Raw genomic sequence first — 27,650 nt, forward strand, 5'->3', positions numbered from 1 at the left:
GAAAGACAGTGAGATTGAGAGACTTTAACTGCACCATATGGTGCTATTCAAATGCACGCCACAATGCAATTAAAAACAAAAACTGCTTGGATACCGTCGCATTGGGGTTACGATGGTATCCAAATGCACCTTCAGTGATCTAGTTCTAATAATAATAATAATCGTGGTTTAATTTTCGTTTCATTTCTTTTTTATCTTTTCGTTTGTGAATTTTATTATCTTTTATGTTTTGCCAAATTTTGATATGATAAAAACATTTGTATGAACTTATTTTTGATTCATGCAATCTAATCCAAGAATTAAGGGTATGTTTTAATATTTCACTAGATTTACTGATCTCGCTCCGCCGAGGGATTTTTTCTTATATATTTATAATTTTTTTTAATTAATCTTAATATAATTGCGCTTCATCTTGGTATTATAGGTCCTATATTATTCCTACTACCTAAAATTTATCATTCCTTCACAACCCAATGTCCCCTTCAAGATCTCCAATGATTCGAGCTATTCAAACCTCAAGGCCTCTTTGAACATCCTGAAATAAAGATCTTATATTATCAGAGACGCGCTTCAAGTCAAAGGTGGCTGTCTTGTCTAGCTCCACCCCAATAAACCGAATGGCTTTTTTAGATTGAATTTCCATCAACTTTTGACCTGTTGTAACCATGTATCTCTACAGCTGGAATGTCTCCTTAAGGAAATGCTCCAGAGTACTTTTTGTAGTACTACAATCTTCTTGAATCGTGTCTAGATCATCGTCATGCTGAAAATTCCAGTTAACAACAAACAAAGAAGAAAAAGTTAAAAAATTTGCATGGATAAAAGTTGCTGATCACCAGTGAAAAACATTGATATCAGTGGAAGCCAATAAATTAGAAATTAGGTAATTTGCTTACCATCCGCTTACAGAGATCATCAGTCTTCCCTTGAAAGGACTGGTAGAGGCTGACTTGTTTATTTAGCAAAGGTATCAACAATAGAAACCTTTTATCCCATTGTCACTGCCTTTTATATCATCTCCACTTTCTTGCTTTCTTGTTAGTCTTTCAACCATGAGAAGTTGTTGCTTCAGCCTTTTGATCTTGTACGAAACTCCAAGAGCTTGTACTTAAGTACTGGCCAGCTAATGCTGACTTGTCAATATAATCGACTATTATTGATTCATTAGTTTCGCTCTGAATTGGATCTGGGTTGGGATATTCTCTCTTCTTCAAACTCCTTTTCAAGTGATTGGACTATCAATCTGATGTTCTTGGACTCGTTGAAAGATGGGATTGCCTCTTCTTTCTTGGCATGTCTTTCTTGAGACTTATCTAGCAAAGCTGTTTTTGTTTCTTGCTCCACAGTAGACTTTTTCTATATAATATTGAGTTTTGGCCAAAAGGAATCATGTGATAATACTGGATCATGCAAAGATAAATTTAACAGGTTGTTCTTCTGACAACTCAGAGGCTTTAATTGTGATGCAAACTGCTCCCTCAAGGAATCCAATTCTTCTTCTCTCTCCAGTGGCAAGGCCTCCAATTTCATATTGTCCTGATTGAGCTGTGACACATCCTGGTTTAGTCCTTCAACATGGGACAGCAGCTGTTTGGATTCTAGTTCCATACTCAGCAGACGCCAATGAAAAGCCTCTTAACTTCGCATCTTTCAATCTCATTTGTTCTACAAAAGCATCCAGTTCCAAATGGTGCCTCTTCTCAATTACAGTTTCATATTTTTGTGCTGCTGCTCGAACCCAACCTTTCAATCTCTTGACATCAGCTGTCACTACTTTAAATGCAAGGACAGAAAAGGAATAAAAACACAAAACAAGAAAAGAAAATCTAATACAGAAATGATAATGATCTTAACACATTAAGCATTTGATTGGATTCCATATACTATTCATACACAATGCTTAGTAATCACGAGAATTATAAAGAAATTGTTCTTACCCAAGTCCTCACTCCCTTCCAGAGAATGATAATCAGGAAGAGGAGAAAATACTTCTGGATCTATTTTAAACTCTGAATGGTCATATTCCAAAATAATATCAGTCGGCTGCGATCTGGTTTTACTAGAGTTTGACACCTCTTTGACACCCAAGGAAACATCCAATTTTGAATCGGCTTGGTTAGCAAAAATACCCTTCAACGAATGTCTCTCATGTCTAGACTCAGAGACTGCCCTCCACCATCCTAGTTCAACTTGCTTCTTCTTTGCCTTTGATACTTTAACTTCTTTCAAAAACAACTGCTTCTCGGACGTATCCAACTTAGATTTCCTTAGCATTGTGGACAAAATCTTCGCTTTCTGCTCCAAATCCTTGCGCATTTTTGTAATTTCTATGGACAATTATTGTGCCAATAAAACCGACCCCACTCAACCTCGAACCATCCTTATTCAAGTTATCCCAAAAGTATCACTATTCTCAAATGCGCAGTTGCCAGATCTGTTCTCAATTAAAAGCATGCAACCCCAAAAAACTTGAATTTAAAAACTTCTAGAAGCAGTCTTTGTTCTCAATTAAAATATGCAACCACAAAAATGGCGGGACATCAACTACCAAGCTTACCAATTCCGAAGAACAGCATGCATGGCGGTCCTCTATTTCGTCACAGATTCAACAGCACACAATGCAACCACTCTACCGTTTGAAATGAAATTATTTTTTTGATTCAAGCGAAAGGATTAAGAAGAGTAAATTACAGCTTCAATCCAATGTTGAAAAGCCAATTTTTGTGCTTATGCACAATCTTTTCCCAACTTGCCAAAATTCCAAAGCTAATTATTTATGCAAATAAATAAATAAAATAATAATTTGTAAAAATTAAAAGAAAAACGGACAAAACATGGAAAATCAAGAAAGTCCTAGCTTTTAAAATAATGGTTTTTTAATAAAAATAATGAAGAAAAAGAAAAGAAAAAGCCTCAGAAACATTTAAGCTAACACAATTCCACCTTGAAGCAGCAATTTCTAGTTTCAAATAAGTAAAAAAGAAATTGTGCTGTCATTAAGCCTTGCATAATCTAAAACCAGCCACCTGAAAAAAAAATACTTATAACCCAAGAAATATAAGACTTTTATAATATTAAAAAAATAATTAAAAAAAAAAACAAAGAAAGATTTTATGAACATACCAGAGTTCTTCAGCGGCGACAGCAGAGTCTGCTAACCTACGCTGTGTCTGATAATTCCTATACACCTTTGAACCTTAACGGCCGTGTTGGAATGACAACAGCAGCCACCAAAGGCATGATTGGAACCTGAAAATTTTTTACCATCGATCAATGACTTTAGTGCAAATCAGCAGTCCCTTCAATGGTGTTCCATAAATTTAGTGCAGTTGAAAGAATAATTTTTAGTTAATATTGTTAGGAAAATGAGGTCCAGCTCCATGTAATTAGTTTTAGACCAATCAAAGGCCATGGGTCTTGATCTTTTTTTTACAAAGAGTCTTAGCTATTTAACAAATAGAGGTGGGATTATTTTAAGGTGGTGTTGTAAAACCAAGAAGTAAAAGAAAAAAAGCTAGGAAAAATTGAGAAGAAAAGGAGAATGGACAGTTAATTGAACGGAAGTCGATCCGTGGTCTGATTGAGCTGAAACTTTGTTAACAGATTTATGATTAAGAGTTCTACATTTTGAACGGTAAAGATCGGGTTTGAAGTGAAAGGGAAAGAGCACTTAGTTTACAAATTGAAGAAAAACTTATATGGCTTAAAACAAGCTCCACAACAATGATACAAGAAGTTTGATCCTTTTATGGTGAGTCACAACTATAAAAGAACGGCAGCGGACCCTTGTATGTATGTAAAAAAATTCTCTGATGGTAACTTCATTATTCTCTTATTAGATGTTGATGATATGTTAATTGTAAAACAAGATGTTGGTATGGTTTGCAGGTTGAAAGAGCAATTGTCTAAGTCTTTTGATATGAAGGATTTAGGTCAAATAAAGCAGATTCTCGGTATGAATATTATCCTAGATAGGAGAGCTGAAAAGCTATGGTTGTCATAAGAAAAGTATGTTAAACGAGTACTTAGTAGATTAAACATGCAACATGCTAAATCAGTTAGTAGTCCACTTGTCAACAATTTTCATCTCAGTAAAAAATCTTATCCAGTGTCTAAGGAAAAACAACTAGCTATGTCTAGTATTTCTTATTCTTTTACAGTCAGTTCTTTAATGTATCTTATGGTTTGTACATGGCCTGACATTGCTCATGCAGTTGATATAGTGAGTAGATTTCTTTCTAATTCAAGAAAGGTTCACTGGGAAGCAATGAAATAAATTTCAGATATTTGAGGGACACCTCAAAAATATGCTTGAGTTATGGAGTTTCATAACTAGTTTTAGAAGAGTTTACTGATGCTAACATGGCAGGTGATCTTGATGGTAAAAAATCTACTTCAGGGTATTTATTCATTTTTACAGGAAGAGCTGTGTCTTAGCAGTCTAAGTTACAAAAGTATGTTACTTTGTCAACTACAAAGACTGGGTATATTGTAGCAACCGAAGCAGGTAAAAAAATGCTTTGGATGAAACATTTTTTTCTTGAATTGGAGTTGAATCAGAAAGAGTATATGGTGTTTTGTGATAGCCAAAGTGCTTTAGATTTGAGTAAGAATGCCATGTACCATGCTAGAACAAAGCACATTGATGTTAGATATCATTAGTTACATTTAGTGATTGAGGAACAACAGATACTATTGAAGAAAGTCTATACTGATAAGAATATAATAGATATGTTGATTAAGACACTTCTTAGGGAGAAGCTTGAACTCTGTAGTAACTTGACCAAAATGAGCTCCTTGGCCAAGATAAGTTTCAAATGAAATTGCTATGGTGATGAATCTCCTCCTAATAGGGCTGGAAGGGGAAATTGTTAGGAAAATGGGGTCCAGCCCCATTTAATTGGTTTTGGACCAATCAAAGGTGATAAGCCTTGGTCTTTCTTTTTACACAGAGCCCTAGCTACTTAATAAAAAGAGGTGGGATTGTTTTAAGGTAGTGTTGCAAAACCAAGAAGAGAAAAGAAAAAAAGCTACGAAAAAAAAAAGAGAAGGGATAATTAGTTGAACGGAAGTCGATCTGTGGTCCGATTGATCTAAAACTTTGTCAATAAGTTTATGATTCAGAGTTCTACATTCTGAATGATGACGATTGGGTTTGAAGCTTTTTAGAAACAAATCTAAGGTGTATTTATTGAGTCACCTATTTGGTGAGATTTCTCTAGTTATCTTTCTCTAGTTGTTGATTGGCTCTAGTTTTAGCTAGAGAAGAACTTTATATATCCATTATTTGATAGTAGAGATTTTTTTAGTGGTCTGTGATTTTTTTCTCTACACTGAAGGGTTTTTAACGTAAATCTTAGTGTGCTTTATTTTTTTTGTATTTTTTATTATTGATTGTTATTTGTTGTTGTGGGTTTATTACGATATATGCTTATGCATTATTGTGTTTATTGCTTCAAGCCCAATAAATATAAACAAACATAAGATATTAAAAGAAAATAGAACTGTAAGTAGATAGAATAAAAAAGAAATTTATAACTTAATTACAAAAAAACATAGTTTATTATTTATCCTTGTCATCTTAAGAATCTTTAGATCTTTATTTTTTAGTGCATTCATTTCTAATACACAATAAAGATTCAAGCTAAAAAAAGTCAATAGAATTTCACAAATATATATAAAAAAAATTGGCATTACATGAAGAAAATAAAAGGAAAAGATAAAATGAGTAACATACTGAACATCCCCAGATTAGGGGACAGAATTTATAACTTATCAAGAATGAACTGATGCTTGACTTTGTATTTTTTTAGATCTAGGTATGGGATATCCCCTAATTTGATGATGGAATCTAGCTCCAAACACACCACACCAACAATTGCGCTTCCCAGGTGAATCATTTTATTTTGAAAAATGTCATTTTATATTGAGTCATAATGCTTAAATAGTTCACAAAACAAACATAAATCAGTTTCATAATTCAGCTTTTCTAGCAAGCATATCAAAATGGTTAGTCACCATAATAAATTGTTCAAAAAACACATAAATTAAAACCATAGTCTAAGCAAGCATGAAAGAAAACCACATGAATTGTTGTTTCACATTGTTTATCATATGATTTCAGATTCTTCGAAAGCCTCCGGGCAAAGAGTAATTTATAGCTCCACTAAAAAGAAATTAAAAAAACAATGGAAAAAGTAAAGCAAGCCTTACCATCAAGGAGCAGCATCATATGCATAACCATTGTGTTTAGCATGGAATTAAGCTGGCATCACTACTTCACAATGGACAAATAGGAGTTTGTCAAGCAATCATACTTCTTAACCATTGAGATCCTCACTCATAGTATGTTGTTGTGGAAAAACAATTTGAACATGGTGTTTCCCAAAAAAATGAAAGGCAGTACATGAGATCATTGAAACTTCAACCTTCTTAGTCTATGCTTTTAAATCGTGGTGTGGTGCTGCAAAAACAAACCTATTGCTACTATGAAATGTCCCACATGTTAGATAGTGACATAGACTGAAATAGAACCTCAAGCTGTCAAAGATCATATTGTTTATATTAAACCATGATAAGTTTAACGGTTGAAAATAAAAATGACAATGTTGATGTAATATAAAATTTATAGAGTTAACACACTTTATCATATAAGTATATGAGCGAGCTAGGTTTAAAAAGCTTATTCCACCAAACCATTGTCTAGCTAAATCTCCATCTAATGAATACTAATACAATCTCAGGCTCTTTACAAAATCAAATACAAAGCAAAAAAAAAATTAATTGATTCCTTATAATTAATGATGAAGCAAGTTAAACTGGATAAAAAAACAACTAAAAAAGAAATTGATCATCTTAAAAAATGGCAAAACACTTGACACATATCAATAGTAAACATCAGTTCCAAACAACAATAAAAACTACCAATGTCATAGTGCTTTTATCTATAATTGCAACATTTCAAGGAACCATAGGTCCACCGTTCCATACTCTATTTCTAAATTACTACACGTTCTAATTAACTTAAAACATAAATTGATTGAATTTTATTTTCCTATTTATGTTCACAGTTAGTTGTGATGAACTTGATGGAAAAAAAGTAATAGTGGTATGAGTAAGACTTTGGCAGAAGATGGTGATGTCAATTATTAATATATTGGAGTTGGGGTCAGTTATTAATTTATTGGCTAGTAATACTCTGCAAATTTATATATTTTACAATTCGCACGATAGTTCCACAATAGTTTTATTTAAATAATTTATGGCTGTAACTGATTTTCATGAATGGAAAGATAATTTATCCTTTGAATCCCTCTCTATTTTTTTCTTAGTGTCCTTAATTCTTTTTTGTTCTCTCTTTAGTCTTTTCAATTCTCCCTTATTCTCTTCTTAATCTCTAAAACCCTAACCAAGTCACAATTAAGTCGTGACAAATTGGTATCAGAGCATTAATAGAGATTTCTAAATTACCATCCGCTTGGTCTACTCCATTATGGATATCGTGACTATTGTCAACTGGTTCCTCATCATCCGTCTTTTTTTTCTAAAAATTTCTCCACCATGATGGAGTTTAATTTTTTGTTCTTACAAATGTGGTGATGTGGCCAGGAAAGAATTTTTCACCACATTTAAAGCATAGGTTCTGTAATTTTCTTTGCTCTAAGAGAGTTTGCTTCTGTGTAGTTGATGTTGTATTGGGTTGACTTTTTATGGTTGGGACCAGGGGTTATAAGGGTTTTTGAAAGGAATATAGGTGATATTTGTGGAACTAGGTTTAGTAAGTGGTCTATTTCTTTTGTATTCAACTTTCAAAGCTAGTTGGTGTAACTTAGCTTGCTTATAAGCTATTACTAAAGTTCAAGGCTCACTAGCCTTACCAGCTGAAATAGTATCTACCGATCCGATTGAGATAAAAGCAATACAAAATTGGCCACAGCCTAAGAGCCTTAAGTCTTTGAGGGGATTTCTTGGATTGATTGGATATTACAAGAAATCTATAAAAAGCTAAGGGGAGATCAATAAGCCATTGACAGATATGCTTATAAAAAAATGGGTTTAAGTAGACACCTACAACAATATTAGCTTTCAATCGACTCAAGGAGGCCATGTGTTTTGCCCTTGTCTTAGCATTGCTTGATTTTAATAAACCTTTTATATTTGAAATTGATGCTAGCAACAATCGGATAGAAGGTGTTTTTTCCCAAAATAGAAAGCTAATAGCTTACTTAAGCAAGACTCTAGGTATTAGATATAAAGACCTTTTTATTTATAAAAAGGAGTATATAACCATGCTAATAGCAGTAACAAAATGAAAACACTACTTGGAAGGACAACCATTAATTATCAAGACAGATCATGAAACCTTAAAACATTTACTTAAGTAGAAGTTGACCACCACCTTTTAAAAAAAAAGGACTAATCAAATTACTTGGGCTAGATTACTCTATACAATATAGAAATGGCAAGTTGAATATAGCAGCAGATGCCTTATCTATGCAACATGACAAGGAAGCACAAAACTATAGCTTACAATCCATTATATTTATACCAGAGTGGGTAAAAGAGATCAAGTATAGCTATAATGGTGATAAACTGGCACAAGAGTAAATTAAGGCTTCTATCATCCATCTTTTTGATAATTTTCACTATTCAATCAATAATAAAGTTTTAAGATTTAAGGGGTACGTGTATGCAGGTAAAAATAGGCAGTTAAGGGAAAAAATTTTACAAGCCTTACATGATTCACCTCAAAGGGGCATTTAGTAATTCAAGCCACCTACCACTGACTTAAATTGAATTTTTATTGGTTTGAGATAAAGAAACAAGTTCGTGAGTATATCCAACAATGTGATAACTATTAAAGGAACAAATATGAACATGTTCGTTATCCTAATCTTTTGTAGCAAATTCTTATGCCACAGTAAGCTTGGGATGTAATCAATATGGATTTTGTTGTAGGGTTGCCCTTATCTAAAAAATTTAGTTATATTATGGTGATAGTGGATAAATTCACTAAATATAGTCACTTTTTTCTTTTGTCCCATCATTTTATAGCTATGGAAGTAACTAAAATATATCTTAACCAAGTTCATAAACTACATAGGACTCTTAAAATTGCTATTTTTGATAGGGATCCAGTTTTCACTATTTTATTTTAGTAAGAGTTGATGAAATTATTGAGAACCATGTTTATCTGAGTACAACATATCATCTAGATTTGATGAGTAAATCGAAAGGGTTAATCAGTGTTTTAAATAGTATTTATGGTGTATGTGTTTTTTCAAGCCTAAAAGTTAGGTTCGATGGCTATCGTTTGCCAAATGGTGGTATAATACAAGCTATCACACTTCTTTGGGAATGCCTCTCTTTCAAGCATTGTATGGCTATACAGCACCAGCCTTAGTATGGGATGCAAATAGTTAAGCAAAAGTGGTGAATGTGAAGGACTTACTAAAAGATAGAGAACAAGTCAGTAGGTTGATGGTTAATCAATTGAATAAAGATCAATAGAGGATGAAATTGTATGTTGATAGGAAAATAAGTAAAAGAGAGTTTTAGGTGGGAGATGAAAGTCTATTTAAAATTTCAACCCTACAAATAAACCTCTTTGGCACTTCAAAAGAGTTTAAAACTTTCATCTAGATATTATGATCCTTATCTTATATTAGCAAAAATTGGTTCAATTGCTTATAAATTGCAGTTACCTCCTACTTTTAAGCTTCATCCAATGTTTCATGTCGGTTTGTTAAAAAAAGGTTAGAAAACAAGGTAGTTCCCAACCTAGCTCTACCATAAACTAATGAAGATGGATAAACGCTTGTGTATCCTACTGTTGTGATTGATAAATGAATAGTTAAGAGGCACAATAAAGTTGTCACACAACTCCTTATGGTATGGTTGAATTTAGAGCCTGATAATGCAACTTAGAAGACTATATAGTATTGAAGTCACAGTTTTCAGATTTTGATCCTTAGGAACAAGGATATAGTGATGGAGAAGATATTATGATGTACTGGATGGAAAAAAACAATAGTGGCATGATCAAGACTTTGGCAAAAGATGGTGATGTCAGTTATTAATATATTGGGATTAGGGTTAGTTATTAATCTATTGGCTAGTAATACTCTACAAATTTGTATTTTTTATAGTTTGCATGGTAGTTTCACAATATCTTTATTTACATAATTTATGGCTGTAATTGATTTTCATGAATGGAAAAATAATTTCTCCTTTGAACCTCTCTCTATTCTCTTTTTAGTCTCCTCAATTCTTATCTGTTCTTTTTTTAGTCTTTTCAATTCTTTTCTTAATCTCTAAAACCTTAACCAAGTATAATTGAGGCATGACATTAATCTACATGTCTCTAATTAAAAAATGACAATAAATAACATTTTTTTTATTTATGCAGATCATCGCAAAGAAATGGACAAATCTAATTTCTCAACAAAGAAGGAAGAAGAAAAGGAAAAGTTTTCAAAGAAATATTAAATTATACCATTTAGATTAAAATTAAAGAAACACATTATAAATTGTTATGTTGGAGATTTTGTAAATTTAATAACTCCGAATAGATAATTCCTGTGTACTTGATGATGTCCTATTGGAAACCTAAAAATTACACCATAGCATACAAAATAAGAGAAATGAAAAAATATCTAACATAATTTGTGATATCTGAGCAATGTTATATCACCTTGCACCACTCACATTGTTACATTTCCTTGCTACATAACAGCACCTGCATTTTGAATGGTTTTAAAGTTTATCCAACATTTTAAGTTTTGAACTTTGCAACTAGATTAAACATTCCAAATCATCTTTGTAAGGGGAATAAAGTAGCAATCATGTGCCTAATGCTTAAATATGAAAAGATAAACAATTATCAGTGCTTAAATTAAGTCTAGTATTGCTTATAATGTCATTTGCCCAACTTTTCTAGTTATAAATAGTGGAATGTTCAAATAAACTATTGTACTTGGTAATTGGCATACAAAATGATGGAAAGTCTCATGGATGAAAATGGATTCAATACATGGATTCAGGAAGTCTTATGGTTTTTATAAATCCTTAAAAGTCTAGAAGACTATGGAAAGATAAAATGGAGAAAAAACTTAGAAAGGAATCATTTGTGTAATCCAATAGTCATTTGTTTTCTATTTCAGTGGATGTTTAAAAAATGGATATGCACAAATCATGCTTACTGGACTTGATGCCACAATCATAGAAATAAAAGCTCAAAGCTCTTATGCAATATGATTTTATTAGTCAAAGTACACCAACCTTTATTGGATTTATTGATCCTAATAAATTTGTAACTACCATGAAACAAATTTATTGATCCCAAACACATGTTTTATGTACAGAATAAAAATGAAAATCCTATGAAAAAGTTAACTATGGCAACAACATTACAGTAGAGAATAATTACTTGTTTTTTATGGATTTAAAATTGGGAAAATGTAAGCACATTAATAGTGTTAAAGTCATTTATTCTTCAAAGAAACCCTTTCTTTCCACTAATTTCTTGCAATAGTTTTAAACTTTCAATAAGTTGAGCTTTATGATTCTAAAGAATCTAGTATTAGAAATTACTTCTATTGTTTTCTTCCATATTTCTTTAGCTAAAAAGTTTTTACTCACAAAACAATATACATAATTTTCATTACTGTAGCACAACCCAAATCCTTTTTTTAAAACTCTGACACCATAAATTTGAACCAAATAAATCTAGCAAATATATACCTCTAACCAAATACTTTAAAAGTTTTGAGATGATCACTCTATCATTCAAAGTGGTTATCTTCTTGGTGGTAGCTTTTTCAATGGGAAAAGACACAGCCAAGTAGTAAGCCTGCAATGATTGAAATAGTTAAATTGCCTTCTTTTTCAAATTGTACATAACTATATCTAACAAACATTATAATAGCACAAAGTACATGAAGTACCAATTTGGGAGGTTAGATACCTAGAAATACAGGTGGTTGATTGTAGCAAATGCTCTTAAGATGTTGTAACCTAATCTAAAGTACGGATTCTCAGCTTCAACTGCCATATAAAGTGTAAATGGATTAAAAATGTAGATTTTATTTTCAATGCCATAAAAAAATTGTGGGCCAGTGGCAAGGATTAGAAATGTACATTGAAAAGCTCTATATCAAAATTTTATTGAATCCTTGGGGTGGTCTAATAAGCTTTACCAATTTGTTTGAAAATTGTTTCACTTTCAGACATACTTCTCAGTTTTTCAACAATGAAAATAAAGATATAATAAAACAAAAATCATATATAAACAGATCTCATAAAGACACAATGATTCGGTATTTCATGTATTCATATATAAACAGTTTACCTCTTCCTTGAAGTTTACATCATAAGTTTTATCTAATCCATAAAAGTTAGACACAACAACATCTATTCCAATAACAACCTAGAATAATAAAAGAACATTCAATCAGCCATCACCTAACATTAAAACAACATGCAATGGATGCAAACTTCACATGCAAAAATTTTATAAAAGGGAAATAAAGAAAAATACGTGAAACAGAAAAGCTAGGAAACCTAACCATAAAAAATCCCAATTTTCACATGAACTGAACCAAAACAAATAAAAAATCTAAAATGATAATTAAAAAAATAATTAAAAAATGTAAAAATTACATAGGGTTGGTGAAGGCACGCAAATCGCAGTTTCAAGTTCTTGAGTAGCACGCAGACCCTCATCTTTTTCAGTTGAAATGTTGTTGTTTTTTATAAATGGTAGAAGCCCAATGTTTAGCTCTCTCTTTTCTTCTCTTCCTTCCCCTTTCTCTCACTACAACCCTCTAAAGTGTCTTTCTTTTCTTTTCTTTTCAAACCCGATTAACTTGGCCCAGAACTTGCTAAACCCATTGTTGTCAACGTTGATGCTGAATTTTAGGTTTAAAAAACTAGATCTTGTTTCTTGCCTGAGTTTTATGTGATATCTAGATCTAGTAGGTATGGGATTTTTTTTTTTGTTGACAAATTCTAAGTATTGTTTGAGATAGGACGAATAGTTAAAAAGTCTAGAACTTTCTATAATAATTTAACATAAGCCTTTGGTCTCAAATCACTCATCAACTTCTTTTAAAAGATAATAGTGACGTGGCCATCAAATTGGAGAATTTAAGAGTTGAGGATAACTTTAATAGTAAGGTATATATTAGAAAGATGTTCATGCTTCATTTTAGGTCAATATTAATATTTGATCAATTTAATCTATATAAGAGAACAATTAAAGAATTATAATAAAATAAAATAAAGCATTGAATTATAAGATTATGAGTATATGAAATTTACATTAGTAAGTTATTCTTATTCCTCTAAGCAAACCAAACAATGATTCACACTAATTTCATGTAAAGGTAATAATGCTTGGGATGACTAATAACACGTATCCTAATTCTCACAATTCAAAGGACAAAAAATATCAAATGAAAAGCATTAGGATAATAAAATTTTCAAGTACAAGTTTGCCATATAGAATTATGCATTATTAGCATCAATGTCTAGCATCTTAATGATACAACTACTAAGTAAAGATGTCCAAATAATTCAACAATAGAAGCATTAGTATACAACTCCAAAAAAATGGAATTACATTAATGTAGCAAATTATATCCCAAAATTTTAAGTGCCAAGATTTTGCATTAATTATACCGTGCATGTGAAAACACAAACATATGTGCCATGCATAGGAATGAGAAAAACAATTAAGAAAATAAAAAACTGATTTAAAATTGTAGTGTTCGGGTCGATTTGAATTGGATTTTTTTTATTTGATTTTGATTAAGTTTAGATGTTAAATGTATATATTAGGTTAGAATTGAGAAGAGAAAATCCAAAAAAAAAAAATCGAATTGAATTATATATTTTTATTAGTTTTTATACATATTTTAAATTTTTAGAAAATAAGATAATTATTTTATACTTAAATCTATTTTAATATATTAAAAATCATATTAAAATAATATATAAAAATGAAAAAATTTAAATTTAAAAAACTAATCAATTGAATAAAAAAAATTTGGTTTTAATCAAATTATATAGAAATTCAATTCGAATTTGGATTATATTTTAAAAATTCATAATTCTATACATGTTTTAAAAAATCAAACCAAGTTGAATCCAATTTGATCTAATCCAAACCGTCATCACCCTTACCCATACATACATTCCTAAAAGATTGAATTAAAAAACTTTAGGTAATAGAATTATTACATCATTATCATTTTCCTTTTTACTAAATTTTATTTTGTTTATCATTTGGAACCTAACCTAGGAATTAGAATTATTAAAATACAAATAGTTTTCATGGCTAACATTATTTCAGGAGCTCATGTTGGAAAATAGTGGCAAGCATAACTACTTATTCCACAAATTGAAAACTAAAACATGATATACTTTAAAACACACCATCAACTAAAAGCAAAAGACATACTAGTACATTGATGACAAGGAAGAAAACTATTTTAATTCAAACTCATCAAAATAAAAGTTTAAAATTGACCAACAAGAGGGGAAAAATGAAATAGAATTACCATAAAAGTGCATTATAGTCTTTGGCATTAAGTCTAGACTAATGAAAGTAGACTTGTGTTACTAATTCAGTGAAATTTTTTTTTTGTTTCATTCTTTGAAATTTCAAATGGTCATAAGATTAAGAGGTTGAGATCACTAAAGGCAAATATAAAGGAAATAAAGCTAAGATAAGCTATTTTGCTATTTAGAAACAAAGCAATCTTCACTCTTTTACACAAACAATACGTATCTTTTTAAATTTGTAAATATATAAAGAATGTAAAGCTAAAATAGATAAAGCTACTTTACTGTTAAAAAACAAAGCAATCTCCACTCTCTCGCAAAAAGGCTTGAAATTTGTAAATACATCTTTCGATAAGTGTTCATGCAACAATTTGTACATAAAAAATGATATTGTAATGAAAAAACATGTTAGAAGAAATCAAATCAATTTAATCCATACCTTCTACATAAAGATTAGGGATATTTTTTGCTTTTGTATCTAACCTTTTTAAAGATTTTGCCTACCCCAGTCCTTTTGAATAATTTTTCAACTTCCCCTTTTCAATCTCTTTTTCCTTTTCCAATACCTATAGCATGTTAAACCAATAACTAAAACAGATAAATGTTTGTGGTCACTCATGGTTTTAACTAAAAAGAAAACATAGGGAAGAGTATATTTTTGGCATGAATAATTGAAAATCAACAAATGAGATAACCTAAAATTTCAAACAAACATTGATTAGATAACAAGAGAAAATGTAAGCTAAAGATTTTAATATACAAAAACATAACAAAATCTATCTTAGTCCAACCTTCGTTCGTTAGATAATCTAGGCAAACATCCTAATAACTTGAGTTTCCTAAGTAATCTATCATAACATTTAGATTCAAGAATCTACTCATTAGATGCAAAAATATGGAGACACTATTAATCATTTTTAATTAAGTGTGATTTGCCACTTATTTGAATATGTCATTTTTAAAGTTATCCTAAGTATAAACTAAAGGTCCCTAAAATGAATAGATTTTAGTCTATATCAACAAAACTAAGTTTGGGAGTCGAATACATATAGAGAAGGTTTTAGCACCCCCATTACGCTCAAAATTGGTTCCAAATTAATCACATGTTATTTGTTTAAACCTTAATCAAAAATGGCTTTTTATTATGCAAATCATTCAAAAATCAAGTAAAAATATACAAATGTTATTAAAAATCATGCCTAAATATCAAGTCATGCAATAATCATATCAAAAATATAATAATAAATCATGCAAAAATATCATGCTAGTAAATCATGCAAATATATTAATAATCATACAAATATATTTATAATCATGCAATTATATTTATAATCGTGCAATTATATTTATAATCATGCAATTATATAATATATTAATATTATTCATGCAATTAAATTAAATTCTTGCAAAAATAAGTACCATATAAAAAAATTAAATTCATAAAACATAATCATAAAATCCCACCAATTTTTCTTTTCTTTTCCTTTTTCCTTATCCTTAAATTCAATCACATAATTAAAATAAAAAATAATAAAAAATAGAAAATAATGAATAGAAAAAATAAAACAAAGAAAAACAAAAAATAAAATCAAAATCAAAATAAAAAAAAGGAAAAAAAAAAAAGAAAAACCTGCGATTTGTGTCAGGTTGTCATGCGGTTAGTGGATTAAAGTGTAGATCCACCCCTTTCTAAATGGCGTTGCTTTAATGCTATTAAAAAAGCCAAAAATCAAGTTTTTTCCTCTAACTTCACTTCTTGCTACTCTTTCTAACTTCATTTTCTCTTCCTTTTCCCAAAAAACTTAACCAATCCCAAAAATCGACCCAGAAACTCAAATTTCGATGTTGAAAAATTCAATCGATCATAAAAAAATTTAAAATTTTCCAAAAAGGTTCACCAATGTAGATTCTGACCATCATAAAAACCTTTTGGCCATTGTATATTTCACCGAAAAGTTCAAAAACACACAAAAAAATTCAAAGCAACTAAAAGAAAACCCAAAATTCAAATAGAAACCTAGCCAAAAATTTAAAAAATTCAAACAAATTCCCCAAAACCTAGAAGTTCAAAATAATCCTAAAACATAACAATTTCAATTCCCAAAGCCTAAAAAAAAATCTATATTCTTCTAAAAACTTCAAAAATAGAAACCCACTTGAAAAGAATCCCAAAAACAAATTTTGAAATTTCTTAAATTGAACCCATAATATATAACTTTGAAATTGCTTAATTGTTTCTATATTGCTTGTTGTTGATTGCTTGTCCCCTATGATTACAAACTATATAGGGATTCAATCCTTTTTACTTTAGAAACATTCAAGTCCTAATGAATCTTGGCAAAATTTGCCTAAATTTAATCTTTTTGTAAGTTTTATTTTTCAATGAATTGCAGCTTAAGAATTTCCATAAACAACTGGTTCTTAGATTCTCAACATTCAATAAGATCCCAAAACTTAAATCTACCAATTTCTTTTTTACAAAAATCTCACATTTAGTTTTTTGTTCTTTTTTCTTGACTTTTTCTCTGAGTTTGACTTTGACTAAACTTAAAACTAAAACAAAAAATAAAATCAAAATCAAAATCAAAATTGGAATCAAAATCAAAATCAAAATTGGAATCAAAGTCAAAATTAAAATTAAAATTAACGTCAAAATTAAAATCAAAATTAAAATTAAAATTAAAATTAAAATTTTTTTGCTTTTAATCTTTAGGCCTAAAATTCACTTTTTGTAGTAAGGCCCAATTGTACCCAAATCAAAATTCAAAACCCAATGATTTTTTAAAAAATCTTCGTACAAAATGGGGTGTTTACAATTGCCCCATTTGCACATTTTTTATGAAACAAGAATTGTACAAAAACAAATGACATCCATTTTGTTTAACTTAAGAAAAATCAAAAAAGAAAAATTGCAACCTCAATAGAAGCCTCAAAACTTTGAGTAAATAAATGCTCTTCCCACTAGAGGCTTTGAAACTTTTGAAAAATAAATGCTCCCCCCATTTTAGGCTTTAAAACTTTTGAGAAAATAAAACACTCACCCCACCAAAGGCTTTGAAGCTTTGAAAAATAAATGCTCCCCCCACCAAAAGTTTTGAAACTTTTGAAAAAATAAAATGCTCCCCCTAATTGGAGGCTTTGAAACTTTCGAGAAAATAAAATGCTCCTTAGGATTTTTAAAATTATGCCCTGAGGTCTTATAGATCATTCTTACTTTAAAAAAAATTCCTCTTTAATAAAAGTATTGAAACTTTAAAAATACTTACTTTAAAGTGACTCTTTTTAACTCAACCAGATCATTATTGATTAGTTTCCCATGACTCTTTTCCAAATCATTTCAACTTTTACTTTCTCTTTCCTACTTTCCAAAAATATACAGTGAATGCATGCAATGAATGAAAAGTCTTTCCAAAATTCTCAAACTCAATTTCAAAGCTCAAACTTTAATTTTTCTTCTTTTTCAGACATACATAATAAATTTAATGCTTGAGTGTAGTGAATGCAATGCAATGCAATTCATTTCATTTATCTTTTCAATTGTGGTAAATCAGAGGGTTTCCAAAGCTCTTTTCAGATATTCTCTTTTTCTTTAACTCTTCAACACTTGTAGTTTGCAACACGGGTTATCATCCAAACCCCAAAGACTTATTTTCAATATGATCTCAAGAATTTTATTTTGAATCACTAGGGATTGACATTTTTCTAGGCTTTCTTGTCATTCTTTATTGCCTTTATTATTCTCAATTTTCTTTTAAGGCAATATAGAGATCTTTTATGAATTTTTGTTCATTTACTCATCATTATTATAATATCACAAAAAAATAATACAATCATCAAAATGGAAAGAAATAAAATAATGTGAAAAGTTAAAAGGGCATTTATTACAAGAAACAAATTTGGTAAATAAAACGACAATGATCAATTAATAATTGAATGGGTATCAACTATCCAAATATTGAATGTTCTAAAAATCCTTAGCATTTTAATCCAATATTTTTTCCTCAAAGCCTATTCTATCAATGTTCTTAACCATGATAAGCTTTGTAAAACTAACATTGACCCTGTGTGGTGAAATCTTTAGAATGTTGCTCATTTCTTGCATGTAAGTAGCCTTGTCAAATTTTCAACTTATATGTTCCCTTTTTTACTTAAATTGCCTATTTGGATTTTCACCTTGAGTTTTTTTTCTTTTTTTTAAGCAACATATTTTTTCATAGTATCTGAGTTGATTGGATTCAGTAATTCATCCCTATCCATTTTTGTCAATGTTAAAGCCCTACCAGAAAAAAGCTTTTTTCATCATATATAGGCCTTTTTAATTTAATGTCCACTTCCCTTGGTTGTTACGCTAGTTTGAAAAGAACTTTTTCAAAAGTAATTCTTCTTTTCAAAATTGTCGAGTACGAACCTTCTTATCATGTACTCTCATCATCCTTTTCTAATATAATAGACCATGGCATAATGATATCATTCTTTTCTCCTCAATGAGGTTCAGTTGTTTATAGCAATTTCTAACCTATTCTGCCTTTTCTAATTTAGCATCCATTAGAACTTTTAGGGAAAGAATCTCTACTTCAATGGCCAACACTACTTCTATTTCATAAACTAGTGAAAATAGAATAACTTTAGTGCATTTTCGCACTAAGATCATGCCAATCCTTGTAAGTATCGATATTCTTTTCTAAAATCTTTTTGATATTCTTGTTAGCAACCTTTACTATGCCATTTATCTTTAGTTGATAAGGTATGAAAATATGATGTTTGATATTGAACTGAGCATATACTTCTTTCATCATCTTGATGTTCAAGTTCTTAGCATTATAAAAATTGATTCTTTCTAGTAGTTTATATTGATATATTATCTCTTTCTTTAAGAATTTGAACATCATTGCCTTTGTAACACTAGTATATTTATGAAATAATCTATTATCATAAAAATAAATTGATCACCCTTTAAAGCCTTTGGAATAATGGGTCCAATCACATCCATATGTCACATTGAGAATAGCCATGGAGGTGCAAGAACAACCAAGTTGGTTGGAAAAGAATTAATCTTATTTGTATAGATATGACATTTGTGGCACATTTTTGCATAGTTGATACAATTACCCACCATTGATAGCCAAGATTATCCTTCTTTCATTATTTGTTTAGCCATCATGTGACCATTGGTATGGGTTTCACAGACTCCATTATATACTTCTTCAAGTATTTTTTGTTTGCTATAGTGGTAGTTTCACATCTTAGAAGTTCTTGGTCTTGACTTCTTTTGTATAACACTGTTTTATTAAGGAAAAATCCTACTACCATTCTTTTAATTTTTTTTTTCATTTTTTGTTGCATGTTTAGGATATTATTGACAGTTCAGGTACTACATGATGTCATTGTACCAAGGTCACCCATAAACTTTTTCTTCAATACTTGAGCAATGTGTTGTTGAGTCTTTACTTTTGGCTTGATGGGTTGAATCTTAGAATTCACATTTACTTTCATCATAGCGGCCAATGTAGCTAGTGCTTCAGCTACAAGTTGGATCTTTACAAGTTGCTTGATCAATTGAGAGATTTATTTTTGATATCAAACTAGCTTGGTATTTTTTATCTCCTATTCCTTACATAATTGATAAATTACTAGAGATGAATCTTTATACATTTTTAAGACCTCAATTTTTTTCTCAGTTGTGGTTTGTAGTCCTATTACACTTGCTTCAATATTCAACCACATTATTGGTGTGATTGAAATTCAATCTAGCAATGATTGGGTAATAATGGTTCTTTAAAGAGATCAAGATTGCCCTAATCTCATGTCCAAGACCATTTAAAGCCCTATAAAAAAACATCTTCGTAGCTTTTCTACAGATACCTCTTCTTCAACGTCATTAAATTTTCATTAGAGAAATCAAACTTCATTAGCTCATAAACATTAGCAACTTGATTTGCTAAAAATTTAGCTATTGCATTTCCTTTAATCAATTTTTGAGTTACATAAACAAGTCATATTCTGATAGTATAACTTGTCATCTAGTAAGTTTCCTATATAATGAAGACTTCTAAAAAATATACTTAAGAGGATACAATTTTGCAATAAGTCATGTTGTATGATATAACATATACTGCCTGAGTTTTTGAGTTATCCAGGCTAGTGCATAACATATTTTTTTCTAAGAGCAAATATCTTAACTCATAATCAATGAATTTCTTGCTTAAATAGTAGATGGTTTTTTTTTTTGCTTGATTCATCATGTTATCCTAATATACTTCCCATAGAATTCTCATTCACTGTTAGATACAATATTAATGGCTTCCTAAAGACTTGTGGTACCATTACTGGTAGGCTTGATAAGTATTCTTTGACTATTTCAAAAGCCATTTGACATTCATTATTCCACTCACCTAGATTGTTTTTGTAAAGTAGTTTAAAAATATGATCATATTTCAAGGTAAGTTAAGAGATAAAATGAGTAATGTAGTTTAATTTCCCAAGAGAGCCTCGTACTTCTTTTTGTGTTTTTGGAGAAGATAGATTTTGAATAGCATGTACTTTATTAGGATCCACCTTTATCACTCTTTCACTAACCGTGAATGTCAACAGTTTCCAAAAATTTGCACCAAATGTGCATTTAGTAGGATTGAACTTGAGTTGAAACTTTTTTAATCTTTCAAATAATTTTCTAAGATTAATGACAAAATCCTTTCTTTATCGAGATTTGGTAGTTATATCATCCACATATATCTCCATCTCATTATGTATCATGTCATGAAAGTGAGTTATCATTGCTTTTTAATATGTAGCTCCAGTATTCTTTAAGTCAAAAAGCATTACCTTGTAATAGAATGTTTCTAACATTGTTACAAATGTGATTTTTTTCCCATATCTTTAGAGCCGATCTTAATCTGATTTTAGCTTAAAAAACCATTCATGAATGAGAACATAGAATGCTTGGTAGTGTTATTCACAAGTGTGTCAATATATAGCAGTGAAAAGCTATCTTTAGGACTTGCTTTGTTAGATCTCACTAATCTACACATATTTTGACTTTTCCATCCCTTTTAAGAATTGGAACTATGTTAGCCACCTATTCAGGATATTTGGCTACTTCAAGAAAACTAGTATCATACTACTTTTTAACTTCCTTTTTGATTTTCAACAACACTTTAGGCTTCATTCATCTCAGCTTTTATTGTATTAGCTTGTATTCAAGTTTCAATGGTAGTTTATGCACTATTATATCAATACTAAGTCTTGGCATATTTTTATTAGACCATGCAAATACATCCACATACTTATGAAGTAGATCTATTAACCTTTTATTATCAATTGGTGATAGTGTTATGCTAATTTTAACCTTTTTCTTATTTTTTTCCCTCAATTAACCATTTATGGAGTTTTTTGATGTGGCTTAATTGGTTTGTTTTCTTGTTTCATTAATCTCATTAATTTATAAGGCAAAGTATAGTCATCTGAAGCTTTTTCATATCAAGTTCATCAATATGAATAGAATTTTCAAAGTTAAATCTTGGGTTATTACCATGATTTCCTTCACATTCATTATTTGAAGACTTAAAAATGAGTACAATTGGAAGATGTAGGAAAGTGTATATGCAAAAGAATGAAAAAATAAAAATTGAAAAAGGAAATGTAATGATAATGCATTATGCAAATTGTTTTATTGGAATAATAATGAGTAAATTAGCCCAAACATAAAAGATACCTCTAGTGCTTAGGTTTAACAGTTGGGGTTTGACTCACTATATTACCTTTTTAGAGGTTCAAGGATAGCAGGTAACTTCGTTATCTTTCAGTTTTTCATTTCAGTACTTGTCAAGGTAAGATACATAAATGGCTTTGTTTCTTGATTTTCAATAGTTTATCATTTACCATCATAATAGAGAGCCCAGAAAAGATCTTTCTTAAATCCCATACAACATCTCATCAGTAGCTTAAGATAACTTAAGATAGATGCATCCTCTGGAATGAAAAGTATTATACAAATAGGGAATGACCAACTTTTCATCCTCAGGTTCATACCCCATAAGATCAGCTATCCTATTTTTCTTTCTGGCATTCACCTTTATCATCTTGTCTAACTTTGTTGGCTTATGTCTTAAACCACTTTTATTTTTATTATTGGTTATCAATAGAGGTAGGTTTATCCCTTACCAACTCTTATCTAAGCCCTTCCCAAGATGCCAACCTTTTTTAATCACTTGCTTAATGATCATACTAGTGCTTGTAAACAGCTAAGAGGCATAGAGCTTAGATCTTTCCCTTACATATGTTATATTGATTATTTTAAAAGATCTGTACAAATACTCCAATGCTCCATTAGTTGCTTTTACATATGGAGTGGGTAATGATTATGTCAATAATGAATTTGACTTTTTGGTCAAAGAGAAAGAGATAACACTTGTCATGTAAATCCATAGTTTTCCTAGTAGGCAACTATAGGCTGGAGAGATAACAATCACTTGGAATTTGACATTGAAAGTATAAAGACTAATTAATAGTGATATTTTGATATCTCTCAATGCTTTCCTTTGAGAACCATCAAAAGCTCTCACTATTATGTAGCTAACTTTCATATAAAATGAGTCAATTGGTAGCTTAGCCAAAGTAGTGGTAGGCATCACATCAATTGAAGAGCCATTATTGATTAAAATCTTTGCAATCGTATGACTTTTGCATTTTGTAGTGAGGTGAATGGCCTTTGTGCTTTCTCATCATTCATGAGGTATCTCATCATCATTAAAGGCTATATAGTTGGAAACCACCAAACTTTTAGCAATATTACTAACCACTTCCATAGATATGCTGTGAGAGACATAAGTTTAGTTCAACACTTTTTGTAATGCATTCTTGTATGATTTCGAGGAAAAAAGTAATGAGAGAAGCAAAATCCTTGTAGATATCTTATTTAGTTGTTCAACCACACTTTCAAATGCACATTTTTCTCATGTGTGGGTAAAAATGGAGAAAATGAGAAATTTCAGTCAATTTAGATATATTTTGAAGGATTTTTGTGCAAATTGTGAAAATGTCCTAAACTATTGTTATTAAGCTACTAGTGCCTTTTGAATGAGTTTTTTTATTTTTTTTCTATGAATTTATTGAGCTTATTTCCATAATTTTTCTAGCAATTTTTAAAGAAAAATGTATTCAGTTTATGGTTTGAATTTTGTAGCAAAATAAAAGCATAAAGTTGTCACCAAAAGATAAGGAAAGAAATAAGCATGTTGTTGGTATGGTGCATGGTTCATGCAATCATTTGTTTGGCACCCTATTTTGGCATTCAAATAGAGACTTTAAGAGGTGATAACATGGCATATTAGAGGGCTTTCATTGGCTATAACTTTAACCTTTTGGAAGTGGAAAAACACATGAAAGGAAAGCTTGCAATTGAAGAAGAATAAAGAAGCCTACATCCAATAGTGTACCAAGGATGAGGAAAGAGCAAAGAAATCTCTAGAAGACCTATCATTTCCTAAATTTTTTAAAAGATTTTTTGGGGCTTAATTCATCACTCACCTAATAATGGAGCCAGCCATTTTAAAGAGACTTTAGATTAGGATTTAAATTTTATGTTCTCTAAATTTCTTTATTTTACATCGTCTTGCACTTTACTTTCCTACATTTTCTTACTTGCCAAACAGTTTTAATTCCAATTTTTTTCATTTGTTCTTGTTGTAATTTTCACTTTCCTGACGTATTTTTTAGTGTTCTTTACAATTTTGGCAATGAAACTTGCAAATTTGATTGATTTCCTACTTGAATCTTTAAGTTTTTTCACTGATCTCAAATCTGTTTTTGCATTTTTGTATTTGACATAGTGGCAATATTTTAATCAAAACTCAATTGTTTTGTACTTGTTTTTGCTTCAATGTTTTTCACAATTTCATAGCTCACTAGGGTCTAACTTAGTAGAAAATCAGTATCAAATTCATTCCTAATAAATAAAGTTAACTCTTGTAATTTGAGGTTGAAATCTAGATCTAGAGCAATGCAGGCATGATCTCTAAGTTTGAGCACAATTCTTCTCTCATTTGGCAATTTTTTTGATTATTCCAACTTCTGATCTTTTAGATTTACTTGTTAACTTGCTTATTTTCATTTTTTTTGCAATTTAATTCTTGGATTTGTTAGCTATTTGGATGAATTTTGTTGATAGTGTTCTATTTTTCTTTATTTTGAATAGATCTAGATTTGCTATTTCATTGAGCTTGTTTTTCTTATTTTTGCTGCAATTTTCTTGTTAGATTTTGTAGTAAACTTGTTAATTCTTACTTTAGGTTAGTTTTAGTTCATTCCCTAAGCAATTGTAGATCTAATTTTTCTTTCTTAAATCATTAGTTTCCAGCTTTCAAAACTAGTTTTGGTTTCTGCTACTTTTTGTTAGATCTTGCAAACTTTCTTTAGTTTTGATCTTTAATTCACTTTTTCATGTAGTTCTTTTACTGTTCTTTTAATGTTCAATTCATATTCATACATTTTGACAAGAATTAAAGTTAGAAATTTCTTTTAAAAACCATTTTTCTCTAGTTTTGCATTTAAGGTATGATTTTTACTTTCATCTTATAGCTTATGATGATCTCTTCACATTTCATTTCAAATTTGTTGTTCCTTAGTTCATGTATTAATTTTCTTTTATCTTTTACAACTTACATCCATGTAGTTGAATTACATCAATGTTAGAATTTTCTTAGTTGATTATTGGTTTATGTTCATTATTGTTACTTTATCTTTAGTTTTCCATTAGTGTTTTGAATTTCATTTTTTACTTTCAATCTTTACTTCAGTTCCATTTTATTCATTAGTTAGGCTATTATTTTCATTTCAAATATGTTTTCATTTAGTTTAGCTATTGTATTTTATAATTTTTTTATTATTTATTTTAGCTATTGTTTTTGTTTATTCTTTTATTTTAACTAGTTTCCATTTTGATGCTTTATTTGTTTTTATTTTTGTAGTTAGGTTTCATGCTCAATTTGTGATCGAGCCAACTATAAAAAGGTAGCATGATAATAGATACTTAGCTTAAGAAATTCTTTACTTAGTCTTTATAAGACAATATCTTGACAAAAGGTCACTATTATTACTTGTACGGCCTATGCACTTATAAATTTATCTACTCAACTAGCTTTTTGATTCCCCTAATAGGAACTTCCACAAGATTGCTTTTATCACCCTCTTCACCTTCTTTTGCTTTTTCTTTTCTAGCTTTATCCACCATTTTAGGCAAATAACATTGTCCATTTTTGGTCATGCTTTATATTTTGGTTATATTTGCAGTATCAATTAACGTCTAATCATCACCCAATCCTTAAGTTACCATGTTGTAGTTGTATTTTCATGGTACTACTTTATTACTTTGATATGGAAAATGACTTAGGACTTTGGTTGTCAGAGTTGGCTTTAAAGCAAGCTTTTCTTGGTTTTATATTGGCTTACTATAGATAACGAGAGGCTTGACCAAGGCTTTGCAAGGTTCTTCAACTATCCCATTCACCATAATTTTTTTAAGTTCTTCATAAAACTCAATTAGGGAACCATCCATCATCTTTTGTAACACTTGTCAAAAGGCATCACAATGCTGAATAGAATGTCCCAAGGCTTTTTTTTTTATACTTGCAAGATTGGTTCAAATTAAGTTTATCACAGTTAACTTTGTGACTTAAAGGCATTAGATGAATCATGTCAGCCTTCATCAAAGCTTTGGTATAAAGTAGTCTTGACATCATTGACACTTCTCTTGATGTAATAGGCTTTGTCATTATTTAAAGCATTGATTGTTCCCCTAGCATGATTTAGTAATAGATTTTCATTGATATTTGGTCCTCTTGAAGCATTGGAATTCAACAAACTAACCTTAAACAGATGTTGCACCTTGTATTTCAAGGTAAGGCAATTCTTGGTTGAGTGACTGATATTTCTAGCATGATAGTCATAGCTAGCATTAGCATCATATCATTTAGGGTAGGGCCGTTTCAAAGGTTTCAAATGGACAAGTGCTATAAAGTGACCCTTTACATTACTTATTATAGCCACATACCTACACAACCTAACTTTTTCGTACCCCAACTGCTTCTGAGCCATTTTGCCTTCACCAATCCATTATATTTTAATTTGAAAGTTGAATATAGGAGAGCTAATTTTGGTCTAATTACTAGTCCCGTCAAAATATATGTCCAGGGGTTGTTCTTGTATAAACACAATTTAATCTAAAGATGCTATCTAGGAGGGAAATGTAAAGAGTTTTCAAATAGCATTTGTAAACTAGAGAGATCAGCAACACCAGCAATCTAATGCAAATTTCTATGGTTAAGATATTTCAAGGCTTTTTCATTTAACTAACTTCCCTAATCTATGTTGTACTTTTCATTTTTTTTGGAACTATTCAAATGGTATGGTGACATTGTCAATGTATACATTCCTACTAAAAAAAAATTTTGAGGTCAAACATATGGGTTTATCAATTTTAGAAATGTTAAGGATATTGAATATTTACTTATAGCTTTGAACAATATTTGGATTGGCACTTATAAACTTAGAATTTTTAAAGCTAAAGGAATATTTGATGTTTTAAACCAAATTTAACATATAAGGACTACCAAGTTTAGAGAACCTAGTAGTAGGCCTAAGGTCTGTCTCAACAATTACAAATTTTATGTAGAGGTGGTTAAAGGTATGTGGTAGGAAAATGTAGATGACTCTAGTAGCCATAAAAAGAGCTTGTCAAAACCTAAAATAAAAAAAATTGATGATTCTTGTATGATTGGTGGGGAAAAGGTCAATAAGAGCTTGGTTTCTATTTCTTATGGTGTTTTATATAATCATATACAAGTTTAATTAGACAAAGGGTCTTTAGTTATCAAAATCAGTCCAGATCAGATTCTAAAAGCTTATGCCTTAAAAGAATTCAAAAAGGAGAAGGCAAAACAATGAGAAAAAGCTGTCACATAAGGATCATTTAATAAAAATGGCAAACTATGATCAGGCCAAAGAGTTAGGGGATAAACCAGTACAAGCTTACCTTTCAATTGACGATAAGCAATCTTTAAAGGTGTGTGGTTTTTGGTTATTCCTACCAT

The 27,650-nt window shown here is 30.2% G+C and overlaps 1 pseudogene; it reads right to left on the bottom strand.

The window, feature by feature from the left end:
* Positions 1 to 441: 441 nt before the first annotated feature.
* LOC149515295 (uncharacterized) lies at positions 442 to 27,650 on the bottom strand (annotated as a pseudogene).

This window comes from Durio zibethinus, chromosome 13, assembly GCF_047325235.1.
Source record: "Durio zibethinus cultivar Kanyao isolate XHJ-2024 chromosome 13, ASM4732523v1, whole genome shotgun sequence".
In the NCBI taxonomy this organism is placed as follows: Eukaryota; Viridiplantae; Streptophyta; class Magnoliopsida; order Malvales; family Malvaceae; genus Durio; species Durio zibethinus.